The sequence below is a fragment of the Falco biarmicus genome, chromosome 2, assembly GCF_023638135.1.
Source record: "Falco biarmicus isolate bFalBia1 chromosome 2, bFalBia1.pri, whole genome shotgun sequence".
Taxonomy (NCBI): domain Eukaryota; kingdom Metazoa; phylum Chordata; class Aves; order Falconiformes; family Falconidae; genus Falco; species Falco biarmicus.
The window spans coordinates 96,540,638-96,554,499 of NC_079289.1; the positions used below are offsets into that span (position 1 = coordinate 96,540,638).

The 13,862-nt window shown below is 41.7% G+C and overlaps 1 long non-coding RNA gene across 5 annotated transcripts; it reads right to left on the minus strand.

Moving 5' to 3' along the window:
* Positions 1-2,955: 2,955 nt before the first annotated feature.
* Positions 2,956-13,784, minus strand: LOC130145084 (uncharacterized). 5 transcript variants are annotated; one of them, XR_008820365.1, is made up of 3 exons: positions 13,536-13,784; positions 8,501-12,850; positions 2,956-4,748 (listed from the first exon to the last, which is right to left on the minus strand). It is a non-coding gene; the product is annotated as an uncharacterized LOC130145084 (long non-coding RNA). The 5 variants fall into 5 exon arrangements; XR_008820367.1 differs by lacking the exon at positions 2,956-4,748 and having other exon boundaries at positions 4,765-10,262; positions 11,294-12,850; XR_008820366.1 differs by lacking the exon at positions 2,956-4,748 and having other exon boundaries at positions 4,765-9,303; positions 9,879-12,850.
* Positions 13,785-13,862: the final 78 nt, after the last annotated feature.

Below are 13,862 nucleotides of genomic sequence, written 5' to 3' on the forward strand. Positions count from 1 at the left end.
TTTTAGCACTCTACTTCTTTCTCATGATTCCTGGAAAATGGCAGCCAGTCAGAACTGTTATCTCATTGTGTAGAATAACAACTCCATTCTCATCTTCTAGTTGTGAGTACTTATTTGCAATTTATTTCCCATTTCCTAGATCTTCCAACCTGTGTGGGACCTTGATAATGTCTTCACACCTAACTAAAAACTGTCGCTTCTCTGTGATCATAGATGTCATCTGGAATGGCAGAGCAAAGGCTCCTTTGTCACCACTGTCCTGACGCTATCACACTCATCCTGCAAACTGGGGCTTGCTACTTTTCCTGTATCTAACAGAATAAAATCATAAGAGACCGGGACGTATTTTCTCATTAGCTCTGTCCCTTCAGGGCTTTTCTATTCATCACACATACAGATATATGTAAAAATATAAATATAAATTAGAGATAGAGAGGGCCTAGAGATATATATGTACACACATACATGTTCACATACACACAGAAAGGCATCTTGTAAGGCCCATCTCTCCAAACCAAATAAATCTGCACACTGCGTATGACAACCTATTAGCTGGCTGAATCGCTCTGTTCCTGAGAAATCTGTCTCAGGGATGGATCTCCTTGGGCTGCCGTACAGAGATTTAAGCATCCTCCAGCATGGTGGAAACTGTGCTGGCTGCCCCGCTTTTGCAGCCGCAAGCTGGTGTGGCATCTGAAGTTCTTTCAGAGGGTTGCTGGGCAAAGAAGAGATTTGACACTTGAGTTTAAGTATGTGGAACAAGGTGGGACATTGTCCCTTTTGTAGGGGTAGCGATTGAGATGTTATGGAAGAGGAACTGGACAAGCACCAATCCCTGTGGATTACATAGGGGTTCAGGGGTGGTGTAATACCTGACACAGAGATACGGTATGTAGTAGGAAAGGTGATCAACAGTCATCCACTGCAGCGGAACTGAGGAGTAGCGAACCCTCAAACCCTCACTTGCTGTCAGCAGCCAAGAGCAGGGCTCCAGGAACAGATCATCTGTTGATGATCATTCTCTGGCACAGCTATAGCTGTGAAGGGTGCCAGGAAGCAAAGCAGACATGTAAAATCCCTGAGGACTTTCAGGGTGGGAGACAGAGTAGAGAGCTGTGTCTGTGTACACGTGACGGAAGCAAGTCTTTCTCTTTACACACCGAGCAGGCCTGATAAGATACTCTTCCTGAGGCAGGGTATTTCCACATAGAAAACAGACAGAAAATCCCAAATCAGTGGGAAAAAAACCAGAGGATAAATCTGAATCTAACATGAAGCATAACTGAAAGATTTCACAAACAAGAGTGTTTTATCAGGAGGCATTTATGTAGGGGAAGATTTATTCATTCTGCAACAACAACTCCATCTGAGAAATGCTGAAGCAATCCTACAAGCCTTTTGTATTCATGGGTATTTGCCCCCCTGCTTCTTTTCTTCGTAGTAATTCCAATTAAATGGACCATGGAAGGTCTGTAGTTACAGTCTTTGGGTCAGTAATCCACATCCAGCCAAGGAAATAAATAATAACAAGCTATTGTGTGCTTCACTTCCTGGTAGGGAAGTAACATTACGAGTTGCATTGCCATAGTGCGTAGTATGCATACATGACACGTGAGGTAGTTGGCAAAGAGGACAGTACATCTGGGCACATGAAGAGAATAGTCTCTTACGGTATTTTTGGTTCAAGTGTTAAGGCTGTGGTTAGCTTTTGAATGGATCCGATTCAAGCCCTTAGATACTCACTGCAAAGAAACGTATACATAACTATTTGTTCTCATATCATTATGCCCACAAAACACTGAAATATGTATATAGTGTGCTTGTATAACGCACATTTGAAATTCTGTAGCATACCAAAATTCTTCCTTTATGACACTGATTTAATACGCAGTCTATAGGTAGAATTATCGAACAGAAAGTTTTGAAGAAACCAAATTATGTAGAAATAGTAAGATATGACACTCCTCTAGGCTTCGCAGCTTACAAACAGAAAAGTTAGAAAATATAGAAAATTTAGATATTAAATAACTGTAGCAATAGATTTAAATATCAATCAATTCCCCTTAGAGTGCAGGCCCACTTACATCCAGCTTGCATACCCCTTTCTAATCCTCCATGTCACAGCACCTACTCATTTCTCTCTCAAAGGCCTGAGATAAAGGCTGTGTGAGTTTCTCTTCACCATTCCCAATACAATGTTTCACGCTGAATCAGCGGTCAGTAGTACTTGCTTCAAACAGTGTAAGTGCTTGTACTCAGGAAATCCCACCGAACCTGTTTCCCTGGACAAATCCCATTCTTCATGGTACACCCCAGCTTGCCAACCATTTCAATGCCCAGCCTCAGCATTTTATCTATCAAAACATCAGCATTTTATCTATCAAAACATTTAGGATATTTATAATCATGAAAAGTGTTTTGGGGTTTTTTCCCTCATAGACACACAAGAAATGTTTCATGTGCCTTCCTGTGGTACATTCTGTCCCAGTGAACTTTCAAGTCTGAAGCTCATCATGAAGTGTTGTGCATAAATTGCACAACATGTAAAAATTTAGATTTCTAAAATTCTCTGAAGGGATCTGCTGAGTCATCAAGCTAGTTTAGTCAAAGCAAAGCTCCTGCTCTAACATCCCACTGCAGGGCTTGAGAGAGTAGGGGGTAGTTACTCCAGTCGGCTCTCTCATCTCTATCTTCACTGTGAATACTCACCCACTTACTCTGTTTGCAAACTTAAGCCTGTTTCACTTAAGTGCTTTCCCAGACAACTATAAATAGGCTCTTGGAAGTGGTAATTAAGTCAGGACCACATTCACTCACAGGAATTTAACAGCTTCTCCTGGCAGAATACAATTGTTTTTTCCTCCTCCATCCAGGTCTTTGCAATTGGCCACAGAGGACCTGGAACGCTTTAACGGTACAAACCATTTGCAGTATGATTGTATACTGGCACGATATTATTCCTTTTCCTTCATTATTCATGCTGCTATTAATTTTTATTAAAAAAATAATGTTAAGAAACAGATTCAGTCTGAGCTCAGACTTGTCATGAGCCCAAAATAAAACAGGATGGTGGAAGAAAGGGTGGAGCTGACCAGGAGGGCCCAAGGACTGGGCGACAAGACGGTGGGTGCTGGGGAGAACCTGTGCAGATGTGAGCAGAGACAGCTGTGAACTCCAGCGTACAAAAATATATTTCAACTTACTGTGATTATAATTTAAGGCTTATTGTACTATATTTACCCCGCATTATACTAGCGTCAGTGACTGCAATGACATTCTTGTGTTACTTGCGTCATTGTGACAAGTTGCTGTAAGGCAACTTCTCTAAAAAAAAACATTTGTTGACATCAGCTGGATTTTTTTTTTCAAATGTTGGTTAAATTAAACTTGGGGGAAAAAGGTTAATCTTCTGGAGTTTTGTTTCACTTTATACTTAAAGTAAGGGAGATTTATTTGTCCTATTGGCTTTTACAAAGAACCCTCTCGTACCAGCATGCTTTCATATGCCCGATGACCACAGCCCACCACATTTCAGCCCCAGCAGGGCATGTTTTTTTGCCTCCTGGCCTTAAAGCCATGGCATGTGCTATGACGCCCCATGGTGAGGAGGCCCCCTCCTTGCTGCCGCTGCTGTGTGCTGCTCGGACAGGGTGCTTGGCGGAAGGACGGAAGACTGGTATGTGTCTTGTGTTGATATGAACGACGATAAATGTATTCACTCTCCTGCATAAAGCTTTTGAAGAGAGAACTTTCTAGATAAATTACCATATATAGGCTTTCTGCAGGATTCCCCAGCACACTCGCTCAGTGACTCCCAATTACTTCAACAACAGTGTAGTGCTTGTTCTCACATTGACATCACTGGAGAGATATTTATTCCAACACATGATGTTTGCTGTGCAGAATATGCCCAATTTTGTTTTACAAAAGCACATTATTGCAGCTGATTTTTTATTTTCATCCAAAGATGTATTGTCTGTGGTATTGCATACTCTTAGGGAAAGAAACAACACAAAACAACCCTCCACAACCCCCTTTTTTTTCCATCTAAAGAAACATGCCAGTTCACATGTATTCCAGTAAGTATATGTTCCAGTTTGGTAATACAAGAATAATACTGGCAATGCATATTGTGATTTGGATACTGGAAACATGCTACGAAATCTGTATGATGAGAATGATTGTACCAAGTCACACCAAAGTCCACCCAGCCCGGTACTGTATTTCTAATGGTGGCCACTACCAGCTGCCCAGAAGACTGTAAGGACAAATCAAGCATACAGTGACATTTTTTCAAGAACCATCTTCCAATCGCCAGCAAATAGAAACTCAGGGTGTTCTGGCCCAGAGCTGTTATCCTTGTATTCAGCAGCTCTCAAGGGATTTTCTTTACTGAATTCATCCAGTTGTTTTAGCAGCCACAACATACATGGCAAAGATCTTTATCCATGCACTTTGAGAAGTACTACCTTTTGTTTTGAACCCTCATGCTATCACCAGTTGACGCTTCCTATCTGTTGTGCTAAAGGAAACTGATTATTCTGTCTTCTCCATGCAGATGTATCATATCCCTCCTCCATCCTTGCCGTGACGTAGTTTTTTGTGATTATCTCCAGCCTTATGGAGGAAGAAATCTCTTCATTTTGCTCAACTTGGAATGAAGTGATCATTGCTCCTCATTCACCATGATGACTGACCAACATATTAGACAAAAGGGTTGGATAATAGTTCCCACTGGTCTGTCCTTTCTGAAATGAAGGCAAAAATACAATTAAATGGTTTATTTTGTCCTTTGGTGAATTTTACCACATGCAGTGGATGTGCATGGAAGTGCTGAATCTCAGAACCCCCAAAAGCTATACCAGTTCAGAAAAGAAAAATTCGTTACAGCATTCCCCAGTATGCCTGGATCAGAAAAAAACATCCATAGTACTATTACATTAATGTTATAGGAGTATTACTTTCATAACCAGAATAGTTCCTACTATATAGCAGTCATTGATATTTATTCAGGGATTTTTTTCTTTTTTTTTCCTTGGGTTTTGTTTCCTTTTTACTTTTTTCTGGCCAGCACTGTGAACCCAGCTGGATGAATATTGTTCTTTTAAGTCAACAACACCCTCAGAAATCAAGTCAATATTTTATTGTGGTGAACAGATCATTGCTAGATGCAGGATATATGCAAAGAATTTCTAACTTCTTTTATTTCTAATGTTCAAAAGAGAAAAATAAAAATAAGCAAAATTAGTTTGATGATTGTAATTTTTGTCCTCCGTCATCCCCCAGTGAACACTGCCTAGGCAAATTACGTAGGCAGAAGACTTCTAAGGACTCTGAGAGCTTTTAAAGTTCAGATATACTCAAGTTCTTGTTAAGTTTACATTAAAGTTACCATTTAAACTGACTCCCAGAGATTATTTTTTTTAAATATAGCTGCATTAATACTCAGTGGGTCACATACAATATTAAGGAAAGTTTAAATGATCATTTGGCTGCTTAGAATTTCTTCCAGTTTAAAAACATCTAATTAGTTTTTTTTAATTTAATTCTAAGATCTCTCACCCCTTTAAAATCAAACTTGTAAAATCAGGGCTCTTTTCCTTTATTTTACCTTTACTACAGAAAAATCTGCAAGTTTCTGTAATGCCTAGTATTGTAAACACCATATTGCTATACTTGGTATAGCAATAATACAGCCAAAAGAAAAGCATATGCTGAGCTCACTATATTGAATTAAGATCAGTATCCAGCGGTGTACTTCTGTCACTAAACAGAGCAATCTGGCACAAAGTTAAAAAGCTAGGATTTTATTCATTACTTGACCCAACACCTCAGCTGCACAGAATGCCAAGGTCAGTACCCTCAGAATAGTTTGATGCTGGGGAGATCCGTGCTGAGTTACTCCTTTTGTCATACCAATATACTGCTGAAGATTTGGTCTGGCTCCAAGCAGAGCAAGCGTCTCTTCTGTGCTCCTCCAGAAAAGTAAACATGTTTTCCTCTCTATTGACTTTACCAGCAAGGTAGGCATCTCACTTTGGAAGCTCTGGATTTTTATATCCAAGTTACACACTTCGAATTGCCTGAAGCAGATAATGAAGATACCATCCTTTAGTAATATTTGTTATACATGGCTGCCCATCATCCCGAAGAATGAAAAATTTTGTGGCAAAGGCAGGGCTGCAAACCCAGTTCTCTGGGGTGGGAGGCAGCTGATTTAATCACCAGACTTTCTCTTTGCACAGCGTCTTGCCTCATTCACTAAACACTTCCAGCCTGTGGCATGCAAAAATGAAAAATGCCAAGTTCTGTCAAAACCAAAGCTGAAAGGTTTAAAATGACACTAAGTATGGAGCTGAAGAGACCTTCCTGGATGACCAGCACGACTGCCTGGTGCCACTGACATTAGACTCTGCAGGTCCAAGGGCTGCGTGTGTTTCCTTTGTAAACTCTGACACTGGGAATGCCAGAGGGAAATTTCCAGGGGGGAAAGTTGAGAGATGCTGCTTTTTCCTTTTAGCAGTTGCCAGTATCCTGCAGATACCCAGCTGAAAGACGGAAAGGGGGTTGCCATGCCCAGCTTCCAGACCTGGATGTCCTGAAGAGGTAAGCTGCCTACTGAACCACTCTTTGGTTTGTAGGTCTCAGGCACCACTTCTGCCAATCACTGACATAACTGGGCAAAAACAAATCTGCAGGCTGTGAAATGTTTCATGGAATTGCATCAACACAAAAACCAAACCAAACCAAACCCGCAACCAAACAGTACGTGTGATGTGCCTCAAGTCTGGTGAGCCATAATTTTCATCTATGCCCGAATTGAAAATTATGGATTATACTAATTCAACCTCATTATCAGATCTGATAGAACAATAGAGAGGTCATGGGGTTGGGGGGGGGGGGGGTGTAAGAAAAGAAAGCATTACATTTACAGTGTTATTCAGAATGCGATAATTGTGTGCATGAAAGCTCTGGCAGCGCATTTGATCTCCCTGTTGCCATCCAGCTGGCATACATTATTAGTATGTGCTTTTCTATGACCACCAGCTCGGCTGAAGTTCTGGTCAGCATATTTAGGATGTCCTATACTCTTCTGAATATAAGAAAATCTAGAAAATGAGCAATGAGCGTTTCATGTGGTGTTCTCTTTTCCACTGTGAGATTCCTGACTGTGGTTTCTTTTTTTGCTGTGGCTGTCAACATTATGAAGAAGTTTTAGGACCTCAGTGCAGAAAATATGCTCCTTGAAGCGTATGTCAGTAGTATACTTCAGGGCTGAAATAGTAGAATTTTTCTTTTGGCTGGAAAAACTTACAAATGACATTTCTCTTTTCTCAGAGGTTATTTCAATACTTTATTTTTTTCTGTAAGACAGTCTGTATATGAACTAGGCTAGTAACAGCTAATTTTCCTGCTATCAATACCCTTTGGGAGTATCAATTTATTAGAAGTAAAATGTCATATAATCCTCCCTCCCAACACCACCATTATTTATGACTAATCTATTAATAGGTTCTATAACTTGGTTTTATTAACAAAAGATACGACTGCATATTTGGTAGTAACTCTCTTGATATCAAGGCAAAAAGCCACGAGATTAGAATCATATTTTCTCAAAAATGCTTTCTAACAATAGATAGAATTCACACCAAAGAACATCTTGCTAAGAATAGACGGAATTATTGTGTAAAAATGCTTCATGCACAATGGAAAAAATTCCAGTAATTTTGGCTCAGAGGCCATAACAATTTGTGACAAAAAGAAAATGATGCTGTCACAAGCACAGAAAAATGTTTTAGCTCTGCTAGCGTGCTGCTTGATTGCTCACCCCAGCTAAGCATTTCACTGTCTTTTGGAAGAACTTAACCTTTTTAAAAATTTGCCACTTTTAGGTTGTTGTCTATCTCCTATATTAAAAATGTAGTTGTCACTACCATATGTGAATGCAAATTGAGATTGCTTTTTCATTAGATCATTGGGTTTTTGAATGTTTCATCCCAGTATAACTTGTCTTGAAAAGGAGTGCTTCAGTAGTATCTTCAAAGCTAGCTCACTAATCCTCAGAACACAATTTGATACCCGCACGTCTGACTGCAGTTAGACTTGCCAGTGCGCTCACTGCGTATTACGCTAATACTGTATCACACTTCCCTTATACATGTTTTTCTTGACTTTTCAAGCTCCTCCTTCAGCAGAAGAGGATCCTACCATTCTTAAATGCTAGCCCATGATTAGCATGATTAGCAACAGCAGCTTCTTCATCCTCATTTTTAGCATCCCACTTACACCTGAAAGAAAAGTCCAGTGTCTTTAGAGCTATGCTGTGTTTTTCAAGAGACATGAATCACACCATCGCAATTACCATGAGAAAGGACAGTCTGTCATTAGGGTGTGGTCAACATATGTGAAATGTGCATGTTTCACATCATATGAGCACATAACTTGAACATATCACTCCTCGAGGCAGGTGTTACAGCCTAACCAAAGCAAACAGGCTCACCTCCAGCTCAAGCGATGCCACGGTGAATGAAGCAGCCAGTAGTGAGAGCCCAACTACTCACACTGTGCAGAACGGCCATGCTCCCTGCTGCTGCATGTCCCCCCTTCCCTTTGCCTTGTGCCCCACAGGCAAGGTGAGGAACCAAAAACCGGGAAGCTCCACTGGGGCTGTGACAGCAGGACCGGAGCTGCAAGCTTCGGGGCCCAGACGGTTAATCTCCTTCTCAGTGTGTACTTGGTGGGTCCGCACATTGAAAGTGGGGAGGCCTGACTTTCATTTAATACGTCTGTGCTCTGCCAAAGCAGCTAAATGTAAAATGTCCCCGTGTACCCCATTTAGAGAAGTCTACTGTAGAAGAATTGATACCTTTTATTAATACATTCTCATTTAGATGTATTTAAATGCTTGGTTAATTTTAATTTTGGACTTGTCTACCCATAAATTTGAAATATCTAATGAAACCTGTTCCTGGCAGTTCAGACTAAATGTGGAGGTCTGGCTTTAGGCAGGGCCGTGGCATCAGAAGTCCTGCTATGTTATACAGCTGACAGGAAGGTTAAATTTAAAGCCATTCTGGAGGGCACACCTTCAGGAGACAGCTTAATTCTCTCCTTTTTCACAAATCATTGTAATCTTTTTCCATGCAAATTACTTGGCCTTCAGTATCTTCTCTCATCCTGTGTGAAAAGCACTCGTGCATTCCAAAATCTTTTGAGAGTCATATGTGGAAGCTGAATTTCCCTCCCAGAGTTTGGAGCTTCAACCTTTGCTTCCTCTATTAACCACAAAATGCAGAACTGCCTCTTTAAAAAGAAAAAAAACAAGTTAGTGAGCATAGCTTGCTGTGATTTTTATGTTCTTTCACATTTTCCTGCCACACTTCCTTTATTGTTGTCTGTCATTAGGTTAATTGTAATTTCATCTGGCTTAGACATCTGTCATTTTGTTTATCTTTTCTGTACCATACATACCAACAGCACAGCGTAAGTAACAACAGTAGAAGAGTGTTTATGTTAATAACAACAAGCATACAAGGAATTGTTCTATGTCAGGTGCTATCTTACAGCATCCCGTTAAAAGAACAGATTACCAGTGAACACTAAACACCTGTTTTTTTACATTCTTTAGTAAATGACTAATGTTTACATACAAAGAGAAGGTGATCTCAATTGCAAGCAGTAGCAGCTGGCAATCCCACTGCCAAATCCTTGCAAATGTTAGCCAGTTAGCAAAACCAACAGTTTTCTGTTCATGAACTCCAACTGTCAGTTTTATTTGTTCGCAGCTAACGGAAATATTACCTATGTATATAGGATTGCTAGCCAAAGACCTTCCCACAGCTGGTTGCTGGCACCAAGTATGCCCCATGGATCAGTACCTGAGGTGGCGTGATGACAGGATTTATCTTGATAGAAGACTTCACAGGTTATCAGAGAAAGAGTAGAAAGATCCTGTATGTAAGCAAGGTGAAGCCACACAGGGTCCTAGAGGAGGAACAAACCCTATTTCCTGCCTGGCTGGGATGGAGGGCAGGCGGAAAGGAGGAGGAAAGGAGATACTTCCATTGTTTACAACAGAATAGAAATTCCAGCTCGCAGACACTGAGAGGCAGAGGCCTGAAAAGACGTAATGACATTCCTTCTGCCTCACGTGCTCACCTCCAACTGGTCTTTGAGAATCATTTCCATAAATACCTTCCAGGAGGAGAAGCTGAAAAGTATTCCTTATGCACGGAACATGAGCGTCTGAACAACACACATTTCTGGAGGGAAGAACATTTAATTGACATGAAAATCAAGGTAGCACACTACACTGTATTCAACATACACCTCTAGTTTGGAGGTAAACAAATTTTCCATATTCCTACCCAAGCAATGCCAGAGGCAGAGGTCTGATTCGTGAACCAAAGCCTCCAATTTGCCAGCTCCTGGTACTGCAAGTTAAAAGCCAGCACAATAACCAAAAGAGAAACCAGCTATCTTTTCAAAGGAAATCACTTCTATTACAAGGAAACATTCAGAAGTCTTTATGAAAGCCAAGTAGACAAGCTGATTCTTGCAGCAGCACTGAAGTAAAAACCAATGCATTAATTATTATCATTATATACATGCCAATTAAATGTAAACCAATTTAATTACTAATATTGATTGTGGGGTTTTATTTCCTGATTGTAAGAAAATAAAGTCTTTTGAATGTGTTTGCAGTATCGATCACAGTCTTACAAATCGTTCAATAGGAACTTTACTTGTTCATATCCATGAAGTTGCTCGCTCACAGGACATGTATTTTGGTAACCGACCCATAACTGAAAATTATGAGCAAAGAATGTAGGTTGTACCTGTTTCATCGTTCTGTCGTTTTAATTCAGCATTTCATATTATATGTTTTGTCATCTTTCATATAATTGTATTTACTGAAAGCTGCCTATACATAGGTCTAAAATATTTTTCCAGAATTAATGTTACTTCAAGTTCCTCCTTTCCATCTCAATCTGTTTTGGAACGCAGACCAAGTCTGAAAATTTCCAGCCAGAAAAAATGTTTATGCTACTAGGCAGGGCACAATACATACCTATGTATATGCAAACACTCCCCTTGCTGCACAGCACTGCCATTTCTTTCCAGCTTTGTAGATCTTTATTAGAAAGTCGATTTATGGATAATGCTTATCTAAATGAGAGCTGTCATGACAGCATCTGAGTTAAATTAGGTGTAGCACCATTCATTTTCTGGGCAGTATAAGTCCTGCATAGCTAGTTTTTGCCTTCTGTTTTGTATTAACTATCAATGTTACCTGCCAAGGAGTTTCCCTTATTGAAACCAGTTGAATTTTCAGTTTTTCATTTGGATAAAACCCTGAAAGCTGGAATGGAAGGAAAGTTAAAGACTTAGGTGTCCAATACTGACTTCCAGTCAAAGAATAAAAAAGAAGAATCTGGTCAAAAGCAGTTGAGCACCAATCACCCTTAAATCTTTTGAAAAAATCCCAGCCCTGTGTGTTTGAATGTAGTGTACTATGCTGCTAGCCTCCTCTCCCAGCTTCCTTAAATCAGTGTGGAATGACACCAGCTCAAGTAGCACACGTTTAAATGGTAGAGCAAAGGGCAACTTATTACCTGTCTTTGATAGTTATGTCTGCACAGTTGTGTTCCCTTAGTTCTGTAATATCTAATTATATAAATCCTTCTGAATGTTTATCATAGAGTTTCAAGTGGATGTCATACTCTGCTACCCAGATACTTTAATACTTTTAAACAGCCTTAAAAGTAGAGAGGATATTCAAAAATCATGTGTTTCCTACCTGGTCAAGGCTCTTCCTAGTTGTGTCTGTGAGAGAACCACAAGTTATTTTTAAATAAAGAGCTTTATTTTTTTCTTTCTATAAATTCTCCAAAGGAAGGAAGTCTTTACCAGAAGGCTCCACAGGTTGGTTTCCTTTTACTGGCATAAGAAATGTCATTTGATGGTTTGCCTTGAAACTGAATCCAAACGTCAGTGCCTGTCCAGGCCCTCCTCCAGACTGACTTATCCACCAAAATAAAATGTGAACAACCTGAAACATTTGTAAGAGTTTGGCATGTGATACACAGTGTGTTTCTCAGGACACAGTTTTTGTAATGTCTGCTTTCCTGAACTGCCAGAGATGTGGCAGCGCTGTGGACGGCAGATTACCAAAAAATGTCAAACACCAGGAAAATTAAAGAGACAAAGGAGGAAAACCTCTCCAGCAGTAGGAAACTGAGGTCTTCAGAAGACAAAGATCGTCCTTCTGCCTTAAAAACTGAAAAAAAGTCTTTCACAATAATCTTAATTATTTTTGCCACAGTAGTATCATTTAATCATAACAAGAAGAGCTGCTGTAAAAGAACCATATCCTTTGTAGCTACATCAATAAATTATTGTGCAAGTGACTCTTCCAGCCCAGGCTGCAGTAGACTAGAGTCTAGAGTGGTCTAGCATGTTGCCATACTCAAGTGCAGTTTCCAGGAAAATTAAAACAGGACTATGGTATGGTGCTGTTCCTGCACTAGGCCTGTGCCTCTAAACTTCATTGCCAGTGTAAACAAAGCAGAAATTTTGTTATACATAAACTTAATTAATGTAAATATAAATTTAATAAACATACATTAAACATTATATCTAAATTTAACTCTGCCCTCTGATAGACACATAGAGCAGTACCTTCTCTTCTAATATGGAAATCTGCATTTTTCAAGTAACACTAACATCCTCTTACCACACCAGAGTAGCACCATGCGGCGTGGGAACAGCGCGAGCACCCCAGGGGGGCTCCAGCTCATTACAGCACGCCAGCATCGCAGGGTTCAGCAAGCTCCGGGGTCTGCGTTCTCTGTAACGGGATTCAGATGAGTTTCTGAAATTGGTTTTCTGGAAATTCTAGAACTTCAGAGCCAGTGGAATAGGACAAAATTTATCGGTGTGTCAGAAAAAAACCTGTTAAGGAAGCAGGGGCACCTTTATTCCCTTTCCTGCAAATCCTAAATTTGGCCTCAAGAAACACTTTGTGAACATCAGTAGTAAAAGATGTCGCTGTATTCAAAAGAAAAAAAATACAGCTGAAGTTTGTTAAACTATGTAATGTTTTGCAGGAAAAATAGTTTACTGAATAAATACAACTAATATACATCGCACTATACGCAAACAACACGAGGGATGAGGAGGGGGGGGAAGGTACTAATGAAATGACAGGTATTGTGAGAAAAAGGGCCGAAGGGATGTAGGGGCTTTATCGCACCTGTCGTGCACCCAGGGCGGCGCCTTGGCCACGCACCCCCCGAGCCACAGCGCTGCAGGTCACCGGGGCACCCGCCTCTCCCGCACGGCTGCGGCGGGGGTCCCTCAGCCGCCCTACGAGCCTCCCCTGGCCGGGCAAGTCCTCCGGCCCCCCGGAGCACCGGGGAGCGGCAACCCCTGAGGAAGAGCCCGGGGTGGGACCCCCCGGCGCCGCTCGCTCTCCGCATGGAGCATCCCCCTCCCCTGCCGCCCAGAGCCGGCCCCGGCGGCCGTGTGCCCACCTGGGTGCCAGCCTCCCTCCACCGCTCTCCAGCTGGCCCGAAGACACGGCTGCTTTGCTTCCCGTGTGGGCTCTGCTGGTTCGCCAGGCCTGGGACAGGGAGAACGAACCCACCGCAGGGCTCCCCGCGGTGCGCGCTGCAGCTTCAGGGCTTGCTTAAGGTGCCTGCCGCGGGGGGGGGTACGGGCAGGGCCGCCTGCCCACAGCCTGCCTCGCCGGGCGGGGAGTGCCCAGCGCCGCGCTGCCGCCGGGGGGGGGGCTGCCGCCGGTGGGGGGCGCTGCCGCCGGGAGGGGGCGCTGCCGCCGGGAGGGGGCGCTGCCGCCTGGG